The sequence below is a fragment of the Canis lupus genome, chromosome 1 (assembly GCF_003254725.2).
Source record: "Canis lupus dingo isolate Sandy chromosome 1, ASM325472v2, whole genome shotgun sequence".
Classification (NCBI taxonomy): Eukaryota; Metazoa; Chordata; class Mammalia; order Carnivora; family Canidae; genus Canis; species Canis lupus.
This window is the reverse complement of record NC_064243.1, coordinates 30,981,603-31,003,792: the sequence shown is the minus strand read 5'-3', so window position 1 is coordinate 31,003,792 and position 22,190 is coordinate 30,981,603. Positions and strand designations below refer to the sequence as shown.

The window sequence follows — 22,190 nt, the reverse complement described above, 5'->3', positions numbered from 1 at the left end:
GGGGCACCTGGGTGGCTCAGTTGGTTAAGCATCTGCCTTTAGCTCAGGCCATGGTCTTGGGATCCTGGGATTGAGCCTGGCATCTGGCTCCCTGCTCAGCAGGGAGTCTGCTACTCCTTCTCCCTCTGTGCATGCTCTTTCTCTCAAATAAATAAATAAAGTCTTAAAAAATAAAACATTTTTAAAAAAGACATCTAAACAATGATGATTGATCATAAAAAATATCTAATTTTTAGTGGCAGATCCTATATAATGCTATTTATCAGATTATTGCAACTGAGAGCTTAAAAATGTGTATTTTTACAATTAGAAGGAAACATTATAATTAGGGTAGCTCTGTAAAAGGAGAGAAAATTCTTCCATACATCCACTATTATGAATACTTAACATTTTGGTATATCTGTTCATGAAGAGGAAATAATAATAACCAGTGTCAATGGAATACAAACTCTATACTAGTAATTTTATATGTGATTATATAACTTAATCCTCTCAAAAACTCTAGAAGCCAGTATGGTTTATTCCATGTTTATAGATGAAGGGAGTTCTGGTTAAATAATTTGCTCAAAGTCACATGAATTAGTAAGTAACATTGCTGGAATGTGAGCTCAGAAAGTCTTCAAAAACCTCTAAATTCTCAGGACATGAATGGCCAGTGTCAGTAACCAGGAGATTGAAAGCCACTCCAGGACTTGCCAATGCCTTTCTGTCCTTGTATCACGAGATTCAAGATTCCTGTTTCTAAGAAGGACTGATGTCCGTCAGTGGCCTAGATCCAAGAACCATTTAGTTCTTGTTTTTCCTGAGGGCTAAAGTTGCATGTCTTCTTACATGCAACTAAGTCTCACAGGAGCTTCTTCATAGTGTTCAATAAATTTTTGCCTTCATTTCCAGAGCATTTCTGATGCTTCTTACCAAGGAACACGGATTCAACAGGTTTCATGAAAACCTAAACATTCTCCCCATAGAGAATCCACTGTTTCCAACAAGAAATCTATAGATAAACTTAAAAACAATTCATTAGAAAATCTGATATTCTATTCATAAATATGGCACATTATTATATTCCTTATATCCTATCCTAAGCAATCCTTTAAAGCACATTATTATATTCCTTATAACCTATCCTAAGCAATCCTTTAAAAAGTTCTCTTTCTTAGTACTATTTGCTCATTTTATTAGTGGAGATTATGTGCATAGGCCCCTAAAACGTTGACCCTTAGATCGTGTACATTTAGTCATTTCCATTTGGCAAGGACCTTACCTATTTTACATAATAGTAGACTGTTTATGCTCTGTAAAAATTATTCTTACTCTTTCATTTGCTTTTTTTAAATTATTTTTTTATTTTTTATTTATCTACGATTACACCGGGAGCCCAACATTGGGATTTGATCCCGGGTCACCAGGATCGCACCCTGGGCCAAAGGCAGGTGCCAAACCGCTGCGCCACCCAGGGATCCCCTCATTTGCTTTAGTTAAACAAGTTCTGTTGGGTTTATTCATGTGTAAAATCTTCAAGCAAAACAGGCAAACCAAAAACCCTCCTGTTAACTCCTCCCAATCCTCATCTTCTCCCTGGAGGTGAATTCAATTATTTATTGGAGGTGGAACCTTCTTGCAGTCTTCCCTACATGCATATCTATATATAGAAATATAGAGATTTGTTTCTGCATGTTTCATTTTTTAAAAACTTAAATATGCTAAAGAATGCAATTTGCATTCTTTCGTAACAACATGGCCTGGAAGTTCTTTGGCATGTCAGTGCCAATGGCTCCATCTTATTCTTTGAAACTCCTGCCAGGTATTCCATGATGTGGCTCTACAATGGATTACTTAACATTTTGTTAAGTTTTTGGATGGACAATTTAGTTGTTTGTGATTGTTTATTATTACAGGAAGCTGTGGGGAATATCCTTTATATGCTTCTCCTGTGAATGTGTGCCAGTATTTCTCTAGGAGGACATCTAGCAGTTGATTTCTTGAGTTGAAATATGTGTGCTTTAAAATTTTTAATAGATGGTAGAAAATGAACTCAGAGCCAACTACCACAATCATGACCATATATCACTAGTTCCTTGTGATCACACCAAATTTAATATTTCTCAACAGTTCCTCTTACACTCATTCTTACATTCCTTCTTTTGATTCCTCTCTCTCATGCTTCCATTCCTCTAAATGACTCATATTGAAGACACATATTTGGTTGCAAGTAATAGAAAACTTACACTAGCTCAGACAGAAAGGGTAACTTATTAGTTCATGTAACCAAAGTGTGGGTAAGGCCCCGTTTAGCTATCTCTCAGGGCAACCAGCATTTGTGGCCAGAACACTGCCAGGACTCATTTTGCTTCTCAGTTTCACTTTTTTACTGCCGGGTTATAAAATAAAAAAAATAAAATAAGGAGTTCTTTATATTCTGATATGAGTCCTTTAACAGATAGATATATATCCATGGCTTGTCTTATAATTCTCTTAACAATATCTTCCAAAGGTATAATTTTCAGATTTTTACCAAGTCCAGTTTATTAATATTTTTTTCTGAATTGTGATTTTTGTGTTGTATGTGAGAAATTGCTGCCTAACCCAAGGTCACAAAGATTTTGTCCTATGTTATCTTCTAGGTTTGTAGTTTTAGGTTTTATATTTAGATCAACGATCAATTTTTAGTTAATTTTTGTATATAGTGCAAGGTATGGGTGGAAGTTTATTTTTTTGTAATGGATATCTGATTATTATAGCGCTGTTTGTTGAAAAGACTATCGTTTCTCCACTGAATTGCCTTTGCATCTTTGCTAAATATCACTTGTCCATGTAAGTGCAGGTCTCTTTCTATACTCTATATTCTGTTCTGTTGATTTGTCTACTGTCTTCACCATTGTGCCTTTATAGTAAGTGTTGAAGTAGAGTAGCCTTAGCCCTACCTCTGTTCTGCTTTTTCAAAGTTGTTTTGACTTTGTCAGGTCCTTTACATTTCCTTTTTTTGTATTTTTTTATTGGAGTTCGATTTGCCAACATACAGTATAACACCCAGTGCTCATCCCGTCAAGTGCCCTCCTTGTGCCTGTCACCCAGTCACCCCAGCCCCCCTCCAACCTCCCTTCCACTACTTCGTTTCCCAGAGTTAGGAGTCTCTCATGTTCTGTCTACCTCTCTGATATTTCCCACTCATTTTCTCGCCTTTCCCCTTTAATCCCGTCCACTATTTTTTATATTCCCCAAATGAATGAGACCATATAATGTTTGTCCTTCTCCGATTGACTTACTTCACTCAGCATAATACCCTCCAGTTCCATCCATGTCGAAGCAAATGGTGGGTATTTGTCGTTCCTAATGGCTGAGTAATATTCCATTGTATACATAGACCACAGCTTCTTTATCCATTCATTTGTTGATGGACACCAAGGCTCCTTCCACAGTGTGGCTATTGTGGACATTGCTGCTATAAACATTGGGGCGCAGGTGTCCTCCCGTTTCACTGCATCTTTGGGGTAAATCCCCAGAAGTGCAATTGCTGGGTCATAGGATAGCTCTATTTTCAACTCTCTGAGGAACCTCCACACAGTTTTCCAGAGTGGCTGCACCAGCTTGCATTCCCCCAACAGTGCAAGAGGGTTCCCCTTTCTCCCCATCCTTTCCAATATTTGTTGTTTCCTGTCTTGTTAATTTTCACTATTCTCACTGGTGTGAGGTGACATCTCATTGTGGTTTTGATTTGTTGGTCCTTTACATTTCCATGTGAATTCTAGGATCAACTTGTAAATTGCTCCAAAAATGTCTCCTAGGATTTTTTTAGGTAGATTTTTAAAAATTGAGATAAAATTCGTATCACATAAAATTCACCATTTTAGCCTTCCTAAGGGTATAATTTAGTAGTTTTTGGTATATTCACAAGGTTGAGCAACCATCACCACTCTAATTCCAGAACATTTCCATCACCCCCAGAAGAAACCTTGTATCCATTAGCAATCACTCTCCATTACCCTCCCACCAGCTCTTAGTAACCACTAACCTATTTCCTGTTCTTTGTGATTTGCCTTTTGTGGACATTCCATATAAATGAAAGTATATAACATTTGCCCTTTTATGTGTATCTTCTTTCACTTAGCATAATGTGTTCATGGTTCATATTGTAGCATGTATCACCTTCTGGGGTTTTGATTGGAATTGCATTGGATTCATAGATGGTTTGGGAAGAACTGGCTTCTTAACAGTCTTAAGTGTTCTGACCATGACAAGGTAACTCTCCACTTTATTTAAGTCTTTAATTTCTCTCAGTAGTGTTTTGTAGTTTTTAGTTTGGAATCTTGGATGTATTTTATCAAATTTGTCCCAAAGTATTTTATGGGTTTCTGATACTATTGTAAATCATTTCTTTTTCAAATTTGAATATCCAGTTGCTCATTACCAATTATATAGAAACACAATTGAATTTTGTGTATTAATTTCACTATTTTCTCTATAGTTTTAAAGTTTTCTATTTCTTTTATTTCCTCACTAATCTGAACTATTTCCTTTCTTCTGCTTCACTCTGGCTTTGATTTGCCTTGCTTTTCTAGTTCCTTAAGGTGGAAGCTGGATTGTGATCTGATACCTTTTCTTTTTTCTAATATAGATGGTTAGTGCTATAAATTTTCCCACTAAATTGTTTTAATTTTCATTCAGTTAAAAAAAAACTTTTCAATTTCACTTTTGATTTTTTCTTTGACCCATGGATTGTTAAAAACTGTGTTATTTTGTTTCTAAATATTTGCAGATTTGCCAGAGAGCTTTCTGTTATTGATTTCAAATTTAATTCTATTGTGGTCAGAGAACATATTTTGTGTGACTTGAATCCTTTTAAATTTATTGACACTTGTTTTGTGGCCAAAAATATGGTCTGTTTTAGTAAATATTCCATGTGCAATTGAAAAAGTTATGTTTTCTGTTGCTGTTGGATAAAGTATTCTATAAATGTCAGTGAAAACTGATAGGGCCATTGAACTATTGTTTTCTGGATTTTCTGTCTACTTGCATTATCAATTTTTGAGAAAGGGATATGGATATCTCTGACTATAATTGTAGATTTGTCAGTTTGTCCATGCTGGTCTGTCAGTTTTTGCTACATGTATTTTGAAACTGTTAATAAGAGCATAAACATTTAGGATTGCATGGGGTACCTGCTGGCTCAGTTGGTAGAGTATGTGACTCTTGATCTCAGCATTGTGAGTCGAAGCCCCGTGTTGGGTATAGAGACTACTTAAAAATAAAATCTTAAAAAAAAAAAAAAACATTTATAATGGCATGTCCTCTAGATGAATTGATTCCTTTATCATTATAAAATGACCTATTATCCTAGTAATTTAAAGTATTTTCTTGGGCAGCATAGAGTTTGTTCTTGTTTTGTTTTCTTAAAATCCAAACTGACGATTTCTGCTTATTTTGGGGACATTTGGATTATTTACATTTAATGTGATTATTGACAAATTTGACTTAAGTCTATCATTTTGCTATTTATTTTCCATTTGTTTCATCCATTCTTTGTTTTCCAATCTCTCTCTCTCTCATTTTAAACTTTAATTGAGTATTATTTCTGTGGTTCTATTTTATCCCCTTTAGTGGCTTATTAACTATAACTCTGTTATTTTTGTGGTTGCTTTTGGGTTTATAGTATACATTTTTAACTTATCGCAGTCTACTTTCTATGGATATTATATCACTTCACAATTTTTCTTAATATATTTTTTTCTTTATTTATTTATGATAGTCACACAGAGAGAGAGAGAGGCAGAGACACAGGCAGAGGGAGCAGCAGGCTCCATGCACCGGGAGCCCGACATGGGATTCGATCCCGGGTCTCCAGGATCGCGCCCAGGGCCAAAGGCAGGCGCCAAACCGCTGCGCCACCCAGGGATCCCTCACTTCACAATTTTAAAGTAACTTATAGCAGCATACTTCCATTTCTCTCCTCCTAGCCTTTCTGCTATTGTATTGTATTATATATAAAGTCTATATAATACACTTTAATTTTCCATGTTATTAACTCTATAATACATGGTCATCATATTTGTTTAAAGATTCAAATATCATTTAAAGAGATTTAAATGAGAGAAAAAAATCACGTAATTTACCCATGTAGTTGCAATTTCCAGTGTTCTTTATTCCTTTGTTTAAATCTGTATTTCCATCTGCTATCATTTTTCTTCTGCCTACAGGACTTTCTTTAATATGTCTTAAAAGTGTGGGTCTGCTGGTGATGAATTCTTTCAGCATTTGTATGTCTCAATAAAATATGAAGTTTGTGGTTAAGATGATTTAGTCTTTGTTCTTAGAATTAGTTGACAATTTATTATAGGTTTGAATGTGGAATGTATATTAATCCATGTTTATATTTATAATTTTTAGCATAATAATGTCTTTTTTTTTTTTTTTTTTTTTGCACTGGAATTTCTTTTTAGTTTTAGTGTCTACAGTGGGCCAGGCTTTGTTCCTGGGTGGAAGGGCTGTCCCAGATACAGGGAACAGCAGTTTTTTGCCCTCATGTAATCTGTAATTCAGCCATCGGTTCTCACAATCAATGCATCTAGTTCCCAATCACTATTTTATTATAATGGTGCCTAGATTGCCCCAAGACATCATTTTCCTTTTAAATCCTGGGAGATCTTTATGAAATTATCGTCAGCTTTTCTCCATTCCCTTCTTCAAATTTGGAATTATTCAATAGCTATTTTAGTATTCATTTAAACTTCTTTGGAAAAAAAAAAAAAAACTTCTTTGGAATTCCTAAGATTAGGAGTTCTTGTAGAAAGAACATTAGAAAACCAGAGAAAGGTATAGTTTCGAAACTTTCTGGTATATGGCCTTTCTGGTAGCAACGGTGTAACACATTTTGTTCTCATCTGAGCCATCAGCTGACAGCTTCTAATTCTCCCAGGAACTTTGTTTAGCAGAGCAGCTGTTGGTTTGTTAATCCCAACCTTGTGCCAGAAATTCAGTTGAGAGATTTAATATACTTCACTTAGTGGCTATCATTATTTTTTAATGCCAATTACCCAGTATCAAATTAGTAAGTAAAATTAATTTGAAAATATACACTGAACATTTTTTTATCTGGTTTGCCTATGGTATCAGAAGTAAATATATAGCTTTGTTTTACATTTGCTCAGCTAACAAATGTAATTGGTAAACATTCTATGAAAATACAAAAGCATCAAGACTAAACATGTTATAAACCTCTTTAAAAATGTTCCATTAAAAATTGATATATTTTTTAAAGTTCATGTGGCTGATGGAGAATGGGTGCCTGTGGGATAGGGCACAGGCTGAAAGCCTTGACCTCAGGTCTGAAGTCTAGACTGCAAATACAGGATGGGATAGAATGAGGCCTGGACAAGAGCAAATAGAGTGAAAGATATAGAACTTTGTATTCAAGCAGTTCAAAGTGGAAAAACGGAATGGGCTTTTCCACGAAGTGGTTTCACAAATGTGTTCAGCAGAACTTGGGCAATATGGAATGTCATAGGATATACTTCTATTAAGGAAGTGTGATTTCTAAAATCCCTCCCCATTTTAAGATTTTAAAAATTTTAGTATTGCTTCATGTATAGCAAAAGTTTAGATATAACACAAATATTCAACATCAGGGAAAAGACTGCACAAACTATGACTTACATCCCTTTTAGAATATATAGTTACAAGTTTTCAGGCTCCGTCATTAATGACAAATTCTATATAAGTATTTAAAAAACAACAACAACCAAAATTACAGTTTATATTTATTATAGGAGTATAAAATATGCTTTTTTAAGCATTATTTAAAGAGATATATAATACTTAAAAATAGTAAAAATACTTGAAATAATAAAGATTAATGACTAAGGAGATTCTTTAATTTAAAATCTTAGACATCGTTTTAAAAGAGAATCTATGTATTTTATTTAACAAAATAAGTATTCAGAGATAAACTAAGGATTAATTGATTAATCTTCACAACAATGCTAAGAGATTTTTTTAAGTAAAAAAAAAAAAAAGGCAAGGTACAAAACAGTGTACAGAATGCTACTGCTATAAAATTATGGATACTGACCTAACCTTGCATGTGCATCTGGAAGAATAATTCTGTCTGTCTGTCTGTCTCTCTCTGTCTCCCTCTCTCTCACAACCTTCTGCCTCTGGAGAAGGGAATTGGGGTTCAAAATAAGTTCAATGCCTCTTTGTACTATGCAGTTGAAAAAGTTTACATGTAGTAAGAATACTATTTAAAAATAATCAGGGTGCCTGGGTGATTTGTCCATTAAGTGCCTGGCTTCAATTCAGGTCATGATTTCATGATTTCAGGGTCCTGGAATTGAGCCCTACATCAGGCTCCACAGTCAGCCTGCTTCTCCTTCTCCCTCTGCTCACCCCCTCATAACTCTCTCTCTTTCTCAAATAAAGAAATTAAATCTTAAAAAATAATAATCTGTGAGCCTATACTATAGGAAAAAAGATGTTTTTTTTTTTTTTCTGACTTTGAAGTCCATAAAAAAGGTCCAGTTGCATGACCAAAAGTCAATGTTTGAGATGGGTTGAACATGACATAGGGATCATATGAGCAATGCCATTAGGATCATATACCCATTGATGATCCAGATGGGAATGAAACCAGTCACTAGATCATGAAACAGAGATTAGGACAAAATAAGAAGTTTAAGCTAAATAAGCTAAATGAGAAATCATAAATCAAGAAGGAGAACAATTTCTAGACCAATGCCATAATGAAGGGTTATAACTTTTTATTGTGTGGTCAGACCTAAAGATGGTTAAGAAATTCACAACCACCAAAAGAGCAGAGGGTCAGAAAGCCTGGGAGTTGGTGTCTGTGCAGCGTTTCATTTAGAAACATCAAATCTTCAGTCCAAAGACTGCTTTCTAATGGTGACCCAGGCACCTCCCATATACCAATAACATGTCAGCAGGCATAAAGTAACATTTGAAAATTTGGAAGAAGAGAGCTATTCTTTTCTAAATCTTTTTTAAGCTTTTAAAATTTTTTTAAGGACTTTATTTTTTTTAAGTTTTGTTTACTTATTTGAGAGAGAGAGTGAGTGAGCACAGGTGGGATGTGGGACAGAGGGAGAAGCAGAGTCCTCCCTGAGTTGGGAGCCTGATGTGGACTTGATCTCCGACTCAGGATCATGACCTGAGTCAAAGGCAGATGCTTAACTGACTGAGCCACCCAGGCATTCCTAAAGATTTTATTTTTAAGTAATCTCTACACCCAAAGTGGGGCTCAAACCCCAACCCTGAGATCAAGAGTTGTAAGCTCTTCTGACTGAGCCAGCCAGGCACCCCCTCTCTAAATCATTTAATCAGCGGACTGTTCCTAGGGTTTCTGTACAGGTGTTCGAATTTGGTCCAGACTGGTTTACTCTGCCAATGGAGGCCTTGCCAACAACATAGACTAACTAGTGTATTCATTTTCTGTTACTGATGTAATGAAGTATCACAAACTAAGTGTCTTACAACACAGATTTACTCTCTTATACAGTTCTGGAGGTCCAAAGACCAAAACAGTTTCACTGGGTTAAAGTCAGTGCAACAACACAGATTTACTCTCTTTTTTTTTTTTTTTTTAAAGATTTTATTTATTCATGATAGACACAGAGAGAGAGAGAGAGAGAGAGAGGCAGAGACACAGGCAGAGGGAGAAGCAGGCATCATACAAAGAGCCTGACGTGGGACTCGATCCCGGGTCTCCAGGATCACGCCCTGGGCTGCAGGCGGCGCTAAACCGCTGCGCCACCGGGGCTGCCCCAGATTTACTCTCTTATACAATTCTGGAGGTCCAAAGACCAAAACAGTTTCACTGGGTTAAAGTCAAGGTGTCCTGAGGTCTGCATCCCTTCAAAGGGCTTTAGGGGAAAATCCATTCTCTGCCTTTTTCTATCCACGTTCCTTGGCTTGTGATTATATCCCTCCTGTCCTCCTCTGACTCTCTTGCCTTCCTTTTTTTCCCTTAGAAGGACCCTTATGATTACATTGGGCCCAGCCAGATAATCCAAAATAATCTCCCTACATAAATCTAGTGATTATGGACTTTAGTCACCTCTACAAATACCTTGACAGCACCACCTAGATTAGTGTTTGATTGGATAACTAGAGATTATAGCCTTGCCATAAAGCAGATCATTATATTTACCTAATATTTTTCTTTAATATGACCAGTATTTAAATATGTTCACTGAAAAGGAAAAGTTATTTTTACTACATGATGAAAAACCTGTAACACACTCCATAAACATAAAATATATGAAAATACTTGTTCAATTCCAGCTAGATACCACTACCTGCCAAAGGCTGATCCTGTGGGCTTGGTCTCACTGTTTATAAAATGAGAGCATGAAGGGTTAGAGAGATGTTGACAACCTAGCAGTAAATTGAACCTTTTTCCTTGATAGGAAAGGGGGGATTGAAAGATTTTCAAAAGAACATGATTTTTTCAATATTTAAGGAAACATCTGTGTCCCAAATAAAATTCTATCACAGATTGCCAGAGATTCTGTTTAAAACTTTGGAAACATAGGCATAATGTTTTCAAATTCAAGCTTTTAAGTGAGACAGGCTGAATTTAAATCCAGAATTTTGGGGGTGCCTGGCTGCCTGGCTGGCTCAGTTGGAAGAATATGCAGCTCTTGATCTCAGGGTCGTGTGTGGGTCAGCCTCACATTGGGTGTAGAGATTACTTAAAATAAATAAATAAAATTAAAAAAATAAATCCAGAATTTCTCCTTCACTTACTAGCTAGTCACTGTTAGACCACGCCTATGAATTAATTTCCTTACCTATAAAATGGCAGTGATAATAAAACCTTCACAGGCCTGGTAGTTATTTAAATGAGTTAATGCATATATAGCTCATGCATGTATACATAAAGGCATAATGCCTAGCACATGATATATGCCTCAAAAATGTCGGTCACTTTTAAAGCAGAAAGGCACTGGTATCAAGACATTTTATGGAATTGTCAGCTTTCTTCCTCCCTACCATGAAATTAAGAAACTTGGCCTTGACCTAACCTCTTCACTCTTGAGGTATAGAAATATATTTTTGAATCTTTAACTATGGAATCAGTACCACAATTCAAATCTAAGTGACTTTTTGGAAGGGGCACAAACGAGGATCCAAGTGGGAATTGTGGGCAAGGTCATCTGAGCAATAGATACTCAGTCCTGGCTTGCCATAATTGGCATGGTGTATCATCAACAGATATTTAGGGGTGAGCACCTGCTGTGGGTGATAGCCTTGAGAATTCTATGTGAGTTAGTCTTTGTCAATGTTAGAATGGGTGTCTGCAACTTGCTCTGGGAGGCCATCTGGAAACTAGATCATGTGAAATTGAACTACATTATGGCTAAAAGGCACAAGCTACAAAGAGTAAAATTATAACTTGTTCAGAATTGTACTCCACATTCCCCCTTGACTGCCTGTTTGTTTCTCAGTATAATTTGAGGCATTGACTATGGTCCACAAAAATCTAGGTGTTTTTGGATACCAGGCTATTATGAACTACCTTTTCCTTAACTTCCTTTTGGCCAAGACCAGCAACTACAGAAAGAGTGAGGGTGTCTAGGTGGCTCAATTGGTTAAACATCCATCTCTTCATCTCAGCTCAGGTCTTGACCTCAGGATCATGAGTTGAAGCCCCACACTGGGCTCCATGTTGGGCATGGAGCCTACTTTTTTTTTTTTTTAAGATTTTATTTATTTATTCACAAGAGACACACACAGAGAGAGAGGCAGAGACACAGGCAGAGGGAGAAGTAGGCTCCATGCGGGGAGCCTGACGTGGGACTCGATCCCGGGTCTCCAGGATCACGCCCTGGGCTGAAGTCAGTGCTAAACTACTGAACCACCTGGGCTGCCCTGGAGCCTACTTTAAAAACGACAACAACAACAACAACACTGCAGAGAGAGTGCTCTTTGATGAAAGATGCTCATATGTTTAGATGTTCTGATTTGAGAAAACTTTAGCTCCTTCCCTACAGATTATAATGGACATGTAATTTTTAACAGTTGATTTTTTTTCCTTAATATATTTGTTTAGGGGCAGCCCCGGTGGCGCAGGGGTTTAGCGCCGCCTGCAGCCCAGGATGTGATCCTGGAGACCCGGGATCGAGTCCCACATCAGGCTCCTTGCATGGAGCCTGCTTCTCCCTCTGCCTTTGTCTCTGCCTGTGTCTCTCTCTGTGTGTCTCTCATGAATAAATAAATAAAATCTTTAAAATATATATACATATATATATTTGTTTAGATGGGGAGATGTGAGGAGGACATTATTTCAACTCTTTATAGGCATTTATAGGCATGTATAGGCATTTATAACATTTTTTTTAAAGTTGGTCATCTCTATAAAATCTTAATTGTATATTGAATTATTGCCAAATTCTCTTAGTTCATCGGGAAACATGAGTTATGGCTAAATTATTAATAGAAATTAAAACTTAATCTTGAAATTGCAATTGGACTTACTTGAATAGAAAGAAGGCCCTGTTTTCCAAATTGCCTTTCCATACTACTTTTATTTATTCTATTTTTATTTTCTGTAAAGATTTGTTTATTTATTTTAAAGAGAGAAAGAGACAGCACAAGCATGTGAGAGGCAGCGGGAGAAGGAGAATCTCCAGCTGACTGCACTGAGGGTGGAGCACCATGCAAAGCTTGATCTCAGGACCCAAAGATCATGACCTGAGCTGAAATCAAAGAGTCCGACGCTTTACCAGCTGCATCATCCAGGTGCTCCCATATTACTTTAAAAGTATCTTAATAGGGATCCCTGGGTGGCGCAGCGGTTTGGCGCCTGCCCTTGGCCCAGGGCGCGATCCTGGAGACCCGGGATCGAATCCCACGTCGGGCTCCTGGTGCATGGAGCCTGCTTCTCCCTCTGCCTGTGTCTCTGCCTCTCTCTCTCTCTCTCTCTCTCTCTCTCTGAGTGTGTGACTATCATAAATAAATAAAAAAATTAAAAAAAATCTTAATATAGGGCAGCCTGGATGGCTTAGCGGTTTAGCACCACCTTCAGCTCAGCACAGAATCCTGGAGACCAGGGGTCAAGTCCCACTTTGGGCTCCCTGCTTGGAGCCTGCTTCTCCCTCTACCTGTGTCTCTGCCTCTCTCTCTCTCTCTGTCTCCCATGAATAGATAAATAAAATCTTTAAAAAAAACAACAACAGGGATCCCTGGGTGGCGCAGCGGTTTAGCGCCTGCCTTTGGCCCAGGGCGCGATCCTGGAGACCCGGGATCGAGTCCCACGTCGGGCTCCCGGTGTATGGAGCCTGCTTCTCCCTCTGCCTATGTCTCTGCCTCTCTCGCTCTCTCTGTGTGTGACTATCATAAATAAATAAAAATTAAAAAAAAAAAAAAAAAACAACAACAATATAAATGACCCAATAAGCACACATTCTTTCTCAGGCTTATGCAATTAAAACAGTATTTTACAGAAGAGAGCTGGTTTGCTATGGTTACAATCTTACTTTGGAGAAAAATAAACTGCTGAGTTGCTTTCGTTGAGATGAGGCATAGATCTAGGTTTTATCCAGCCCAAAGCTTATGCAATTTTGGGGTCCTTCTCTGAGGAAAACAAACAAAACAAAAAACGATTGACTTTGCAAACCTTACAAAATTATGTGATTCTATGGACACATTGGAAAGGTCCCCTCACAGGGCTTAGGAAACATCATGTGAGGGGACCCTGAGGCTTCAGTTCCATTACCTCCATAGTAAAGTTACCTGTAACTAAGATATATAATTGTGGAAATTTCTAAGAATGTTCCAGTTCCCAAATTAATTGAAAATCTCTTTGGATTCAATCCTTGGAATGGACCATAATACAAATAATCAATGACCTGCACAAGATGATGAACTATTCTGCTTTTGGCAGTGTTCCCTTATCATGTTTATCTAGTGAGGCATGATAAAACAATGAAAAATTCTAACATTTTGCATTTTCCAATGGAGGTAGCCAGAATTACAAGTAGCCCTTTCACTAGATGTGAACAAAAATGAGTGCAAAGGATTATACATAGTTGAGAGCATTTTTTCCCTCAGTGTTAGATTTTTCTCCTGGAGACTTACTAAATAAGAGAATTATATCTTACTTATATTTACATAATTATGTTTTCAAAGAATGTTACATGCCTAGGTTTCACTAGTGGTTGAAAATAAAAAGAAAAAAGAGTAAATCAAGGAGACTAAACTTAAAATAACTTCTACATAACTGAGAAAGATCAATTTTCCTGACCATGCCTTGCTTAGTTCTCCATGATCAAAAAGAAGTAGACAATTTAGATATTTACTGCATGTGGGAAGTGCAAGCAAACTCTATAGATAATTCTAGAAGAAGTTTTGTTTCAGAGAGTCCTGAAATAAGAAAAGAAAGTCCTTAATTTCCCATTGTTACCAGAGGGACTTGGTCTCCGACTTCTTGTCTCAGGTACACAGTTTTAACAGCCTACTGTTTTATCCGTTTCTTTTTTCTTTTTGTTTTTTTGAAGATGAAGAATGAAATCACAAAATGGCCAGAAGAGGGAGGAAGGAAAGAGGCTGAGAATTAGGATCCTCAGTTAGAAATTACAGAAGGAAAATATTGAGTTTATGGAATAGTAAATTCATCTGAGTCTTCTCATCATCTCACAAAACCATATTTGGAGCATGGGTACTGGATAAGAGAGAGGTCTACTGTTTGGATAAGATGACTTGGCACACCCAGATGGGGCAGGACGTGCTGAGTCTGATCAGTCTGGCAGTGGGTGGCCACTGCAGTTGCCAGGTGGGTGCATTTAGTTCAGGTGCCTCCCTTTGATAATGCACAAACAATATTTGTGCCTTTAGAACATTAAAAATAAGAGGAGTTAACTGGGAATGATGGCACCCATATTAAATAATTGGTTTAGAATTAATTTAAATCTAATGCCCACCTCACCTTTTCAACCAAGGATTTGAGGCAGCTCACTAAATACACATATAAGAAAGTAAATAAATACCATGTTTTAAAAACTATGGCCATAGGAAATAGAGTAGAAAGTTAATAATTGCAGTGTGATATTGGGTGCCAATAGGAGACTTATATCCTGGTCAGGAGGCCACAGACACTGCCATAGAACAGTAAATTTGTCTTGAAGTTTCATAGAGACCAAAGTGAAAAGGGAACGATAGTCTGTTAAAAGTTTTTAATTAACCGTGAGATGAAAAACATTTCTTCCGGGAAGCAAAACTTTCATAACATAAGTTTAGAAAGGAATTTCTCAAGTGAAGCTGTTGTAAACAATATTCATAGCAAACAAAATAATCGGTTTATAAGCTGTTTCTTTTATTGTCTGTTGACAAAGGCCAGCTGAGTTTTCAAAAAGCTGCTGAGTTAAAACAGCTCTGGAGGGAGTAATCCATACTATGGAAAGGACCCAATATGGATTACTAAGTGGTTAAAAACATGCTAAATATACAAATATGAAAGCTATGTGCTAAAAATAGTGTGTATTAGTATAATACTGGTACTTCCAATTCCTTCTCAATAAGCTGTTGGAGAAATTGGCTAAGAAATGATTTAGGTTTTCTTTCTTTCTCTCTTTCTTTCTTTCTTTCTTTCTTTCTTTTTTTTTTTTTTTAAGATTTTGTTTATTTATTCATGAGAGGCACAGAGAGAGGCAGAGATATAGGCAGAGGGAGAAGCAGACTCCCTGCAGGAAGCCTGATGTGGGACTCGATCCCAGGACCCCAGAATCACAACCTGAGCCAGAGGCAGATGCTCAACTACTGAGCCACTCAAGTGCCCTTAGGTTTTCTTTTTATCTTTGCCCTTGTTCTTTGTAAAGCTCATATATTGAATAACATACAGGATTTATATCTAACTGCTCTGATTGTGATTAGGGGTTGTTTATTTGCTATATTTAATTTTCTACAGCTATCTTCTCTCTCTGAATCACAGGTCTTTCATTAGTTCTTGCAGTGGTTGCTTATAGAACAGAAGAATGGCAACATGATTTCAGTAAGGCATTTGATAGACTTCTAAGATATCCTCATAGACAAGATGGCGGAATATAGCTGGGGAGACAGATTTGTAGCAACTGACCAACTCTATCTCAGAAATGTTGATAGATAAATGGCTGCTGTTCTGGAGAGAGGACTCTGGTGTGCCATAAATATTAGTCCAGGCATTAGAAATGCTGAAGGAAGTGCACGTTTGGGTGGTGGAGGAGATGACCTCAGTTTGGGACATCTATGTGAGACTTTAAGATTGAAATATTTTTTCAATTAAATTTTAAATATTTTATTTATTTATTTATCTTATTTATTTATTTATTTATTCATGAGAGACACACACAAAGAGGCAGAGACACAGGCAGAGGGAGAAGCAGGCTCCCTGCAGGGAGCCTGATGCGGGACTAGATCCCAGGACTCCGGGAACACAACCTGAGCTGAAGGCAGATGCTCAACTGCTAAGCCACCCAGGGATCCCAGGTTGAAATATTTTTTTTTTTTTTATCAATTGAATAAACTGACTTGGAGGAGGAAGGGAAGAAGGGAGGTAGAGAGATCTAGTGTATAACAACCATTTATTAATTACTAATTATGGTACTAAGCAATGTCTAAAGAATTTTGCTTGTATCTTATGTGGGTCTCCCAACAACCATATCAGGATTATTTTACTATGATCTGTGTTGTACAGATGAGGAACTGTGATATGACATGTGAACTACATGGCTGGCAAGTGTAGGGGCTGAGATGTAAACCCTGGTGAAAGATGCATAGAGTTGGGCATTAGGCAATAGCTGAAGTCATAGGCATGGTTGAGTTGCTCAGGAAGCTTGTATGAACTGAGGTACATCAGCTCCTTGAGGATCTGTTTGTTTGCTTTCGTGGTTCAGAAAAATAAAAGCTGCATTTTCTGTGTACATGCATTTTCTGAAGAGTATGGTCGTATCTTTTCACCCCCTAGATTGGGAAAATATGATATAGAATAAGTAAGAAAGAGCATGACAGAAACCTGGGAACCATTTCAGGCAGGTGGGAATGGTCAATAATGTGAGAGGCAGCATAGAGTCAAAGTCAAAGCAAGCAGGAAGTGACATTAGCAGAGCCATTTCAAAGGAAGGAGAGGTGAGAAAGCAGATGGCTGTGACTTGGTTTGTGGACCTGGAGACTATGAATGCAGTCTGTTTTAGAAGCTTGACTGTGAAAAGAAAGAGGGAGTGAGGGAGGGTGGCTAATTACATAGGGAATCAGCATGAAGGGAAGGGTTTTAATCTTTTGATGGCAGAGACTTGAGTGTGTTTTAAGTGCTGAAGTGGCAAATGGAGAAAGAGATCAAAGATACAAAAAAGGGAGTAATTGTAGGAACAAGGTGTTGGAGGAAGCAGGAAGGGATGGGATCTTAAGCACAGGCAGGTAGAACATTCGCCCAGACATGAGGTAATGGATAGTATAAATATAGGTAAGCTTGTAGGTAAAGGAGAAGCCTCTGTACTCTTTGTCATGAGGTAATAAGGACCAGATAAGCTAAGTGGTTGGTATAGGGTCTCACACCCAATTTGAATCACTTCTGGAGTTAGAATTCATCGTGCTGTCCATGACATCATAGGCTCTTCCAGTGAAAAACTCCCTTTCCTTGACTTCTAAGATGCTAGGTTATTATCTCAGGCTTATTTGAGGCATCCTTTTCTATTTCTTTTTCTGGAACTTTTTTTCTTCTCTCACCATTTCCGTGTGTTCTGAGCCCCCTGTAGTGTGATACAGTTGAACAGTTACGGATCTTGGTACCTTATCTGGTTTCAGACTCTGACTCTATTCTTCCTGGCTTTGTGATCTTGGGCAAGGTGCTTCACTCTACTGAGCCTCTCAGGTTCCTCATGCATGAAGTGGGGACAATAACACTGACCTTCAGATTGCATGAAGATTAAGTGAGATAATGTGAACGAAACGCTTAGCACAATCCCTCCTATTAAGAGGTGCTCAGAAATAGAACTCCCTGTCTAGTCTCTCTTCCTTGGTGAGCTCCCTAGAAACTCAGGCTCCTTGCCTGTATGCAGTTTTGAGAAAGTTGCTTCATCTTGCTGATTTTGTTGTCTCATGTCAAAAATGGAGAAAGTTCTTCTTACTATACAACATTGTTGTGAAGATGAGCATGACTGGAAATCTTCAGGAGGATGGTCAATAATTGTTGAATCTTTTTTTTTTTTTTTTTTTTTTTAGATTTTCTTTATTTGAGAGAGAGAGAGAGAGAACGCTCACACAAGTGTGGACTGGGGAAGGGCAGAGGGAGAGGGAGAAGCAGGCTTCCCGATGATCAGGGAGCCCCATGCGGTTTGATCCCAGGATCCTGGGATTATGACTGAGGCTGAAGGCAGAAACTTAATCAACTGAGCCACCCAGGTGTCCCATCTTTTTTGAATCTAAATCTCATCTACTTCCTGAGCTTCACTTAACGACTCCTAGAAACACCTCTCCCAAGCATATTTTCCAGCCTGTTCTTCTCACTTGAACATTAGGCTCTATTTCTAACTACTTGTTGGAGATTGCATGGATCACCTACCAAAGGGTGTAGGGAATTTATTTTTAACTTGTTATAATCAGAACTTGTCTTCGATCTCTTCCTCATCATAGATAGTTGGCAAGCCCCTTCTCCTGACTGTTACTTCCCTGGTGGCTGCCACGTCTTCCATTTCTTCTCATCCTGCTGGTCATTTTCTATTTTTTTCTTGATCCATCATAGCCACGAAGGCTGATTCCCAGGCAGCACTTCTCCGTCTCCTTTGCCAGGTGGCTTTTCATTGGAAGCCCCTATTTATAAGAGAGAAAAAAAGCTTATGTTCTGCTAGGGACCATAGTCCCATTAATTAGAAGCCAAGACTACCTGCTTGGTTATTTGGGGCTCTCCTGCCACGGGGTATATCAGCTGCTTACTAAGGAGAAATTTGGTATTGATGCACAGAATAGTAAATGGACAATTGTTGTCCTCAGGACTCAGATCCTGTAGGAATAAAGGTTTGGGTCACCCTTGCTGACCAAGAGTAAGAGAACACGCAGGGAGTGGTAGGAGAAGGTGAGTTGTGATTATCAGCTTTGGCCTCAAGACTAGTTACAGAGGTGGGTGTATAACTTACGCTGATTGATTTTTTTTTTTCTTTAGTCTCCCACTTTCCTGCTATCCTGTATGAAGTTCCGGAGGTAGTTATCATTACAATTTAGGTCCTTCTCAGAAGGTGACTGAATTGACATCACCCTGCAGCTGACAGTAGCTCAATGACAGTAGCTTCTCACATGCTGGGGATCAGACTATTTCCATCTGAGGGAAGAGCAAAAATGGATGCTAAGAGGCAAAACTTGTGGACTCTTCTGGTTAACCTCCCCTTGTGCCTGCTCCTCTCCCCCTGCATCTGTTCTCTATCTTCCTACCCCAGGACTCTGATCCCTATGGATTACACCACCCAGTGGCTTCCTGCAGTGCAAAGTACAGGCAAGAGATACAAAGGTGGGAGGGGAGAGGTTGGGACATTTCTTCCTCACTCTTTCTCTGCTCAAGTGCTACACTTTTGGCAGTGAATACAGTTTTTTTGTTTGTTTGTTTGTTTGTTTGCTTTTAAATAAGTATGCTCTTTTCCATGGTTACAGCTCACACAGTGCTTGGGTAACATTTTCTTTCTCTACCCTTGTTACAGGTCAGGTTCTATGGGAAAAAGACTCTGATACTCTCTGCCTGTAGGAGGTTTCCTGGGGAGTGCTCTTGGGTTTACTACTTGAGGTGAGAAAGAGAGGGATACAAGATTGGGCAGAGTGAGCCGGGATGGCCTGCCAGTTAGTTGTCTAAACTTGGAGCAAATGGGTTAGACCTTTATATCTTCATGTTGGTCAGTCACTGATGCAGTTGCTGGGGGAGGAGGGCATGTCTTCAGTGAGGAAGTTCCTTTTAGTGGAGGACAAGTCCCAGAAAGGGATCTGGCTAATACCTGTTGGCCACTAGCACTCCCAGCTGCTGGTGGATGAGTTTAGTCTTGGAAGGGAAGCAAAGTGTTGCTCCCCTTACACCTTTCAGACTGAAGGGTCTTGATGATTTCCCACTATTGCTGGTCCATGGGTGTCTTAGCATTAATTGCTGGCACTCTTAATTTACTCATACCGCTGTGCATTGTCTCTGTCAAATTTTCTTAATTGAACAATCTGAGTTGATTTGCTTCTGGGCTTCAATATAGATGGTAATTTTAAAAATCACATAAATATATAAAAACAAATTCTCATATGTTCAAGAAGAATTACAGTATCCTATAATAGGAAGACCTGATCTGGCTGGGGAGGCAAGGGCAGGTTTTGTCAAGGAAGTGACATTTGAATTGAAATCTGGAGGGGAAGCCAAATTAACTACAAAGAAGAACATATGAAAGAAAGGGAGGGGGAAAGAGGAAGGGGAGGCGGGGAGAGAGATATAGGGAGAGAGAGAATATTCTAACTGAAGAAAACATAGTCTGTGTGGCAGGAAATAAGGTTGGAGAAAGACAGGGAAAGCACTCTCAGGGCTTTATGGCCCTCATTAAGGATAATCTAAAGATAATGAAAAAGTTTTGAAGGTTTTTGAGCAGAAGAGGGATATAATCAGATTTGCATTTGAAGATCTCTCTGGCTAATCAAAGACCAGTGTCATTTTTAACTTGAGGAAAATTATCACTTACTGCCTATGTCTGTTAAAAGTAGAAAAGGCTTTTTGGTTTCTAGAAGTCTTCAGACTAGCTGGACAGAAGTTTCTATCACTTGGCAAATCCTACATATAAACAGAGTAATTCATGGACAGAATGCTACATGCCATAGTGCCTGTTGTCTCTTTTTCACAACATGATAATTTGTTGCTTTTTCCCCTTGCTGGGTAGGATAGATAATACTAACAATATATCAACTACTAGACTTTTAATACAATAACAATTTGCACTGCATATCAAAACGTTGGGGGGTGCCTGGCTGGCTCAGTCTGTGGAGCATGTGTGAGTCTCCTGGTCTTGGGGTTGTGAGTTCGAACCCTATGTTGGGTGTAGAGATTACTTAAAAAAGTAAATTCTTTAAAAAAAAAGGTTGGAAAATACTATATACTCTATCAGAACGTTTTATTTCACTTTTCACTCATTTTTGAGTCTTTACAAAATATACAAACTTTTACAACTTTGGTCTTAGAATTGATTAAATAGGATTTCTCTTTATCTTCTCTTCAGGTATGTTAATGAAAAAATGCAACTAGGGAGTGCTAGTCATGATTTCACATTTGAATGTAGCCTGGGACCTCAGGGCTCCTTTCTTGGTTTCTCAGTTCTTGATGACTAGTGAGCAGAGATTCATAGAGCACCCCCTCCCCCAGAGCCCAATCCCTTGCTGAATATACAGAGTGAGGAAGAGGTGACAGCCACATAGGGTGACCAGAGCTCAGAACATTAGCATCACCCAGTGTTTCTATCCTATTACCCTTTGTTGGCACCCACTTGCCATACCTACCTTGAGAGGTCCAGAACCAGGGCCTGCCTGGTCATGTGCCATTGTTTTTTTGCCTCTAATAATTTGGGCATGAAGATTCTCTATATTCTTCTGTATTCAGAATACATCTGAATAAATAACCTGAAAACAGTTTCTGTCATCTCATTGGGTTGGTGTTATTGAATTTCATCTTTTAATGTATATTGAAGTCCTCTCTCCCAATACTTCAGAATGTGACCTTATTTGGAAGCAGGATACTGGCAGATGTACTAGTTAATATGGAGTTTGCGCGGGGGGGGGGGGGGGGGGGGGGGGCGCTGGGTGGCTTGGTTGGTTGAGTGTCCGCCTTTGGCTCAAGTCATGATCCCAGGGTCCTGGGATTGAGTCCTACATTGTCACTCCCTGCTCAGCAGGGAGCCTATTTGTCCCTGCCCCTCTTCCCCCATGCTTTCTCTTGCTCTGCTGTCTCTCAAATAAATAAATAAAAATATTTTTTTAAAAATATGAAGTTTTACTAGAATGGGGTGGGCCTTTAATCCTGTAAGACTGCATCCTTCTAAGAAGAGGAGAGATACAGAGACAGAGACCTATGGGAAGAATGTGGCCACGTGAAATTGGAGGCAGAGTTTGGAATGATGCATCCACCTAAAGCCAGGGAACACCAAAGATTGTTGGCAAATACCAGAAACTAGAGGAGGCAAGGAAGGATTCTTTTTTTATTTTTAAGA

At 38.4% G+C, this 22,190-nt stretch overlaps 1 protein-coding gene across 2 annotated transcripts in view; it reads left to right on the top strand.

Moving 5' to 3' along the window:
- Nucleotides 1–22,190, top strand: part of NHSL1 (NHS like 1) — a 302,556-nt gene that overhangs the window by 38,804 nt on the left and 241,562 nt on the right. The gene's annotated exons all lie outside the window — the stretch shown is intronic.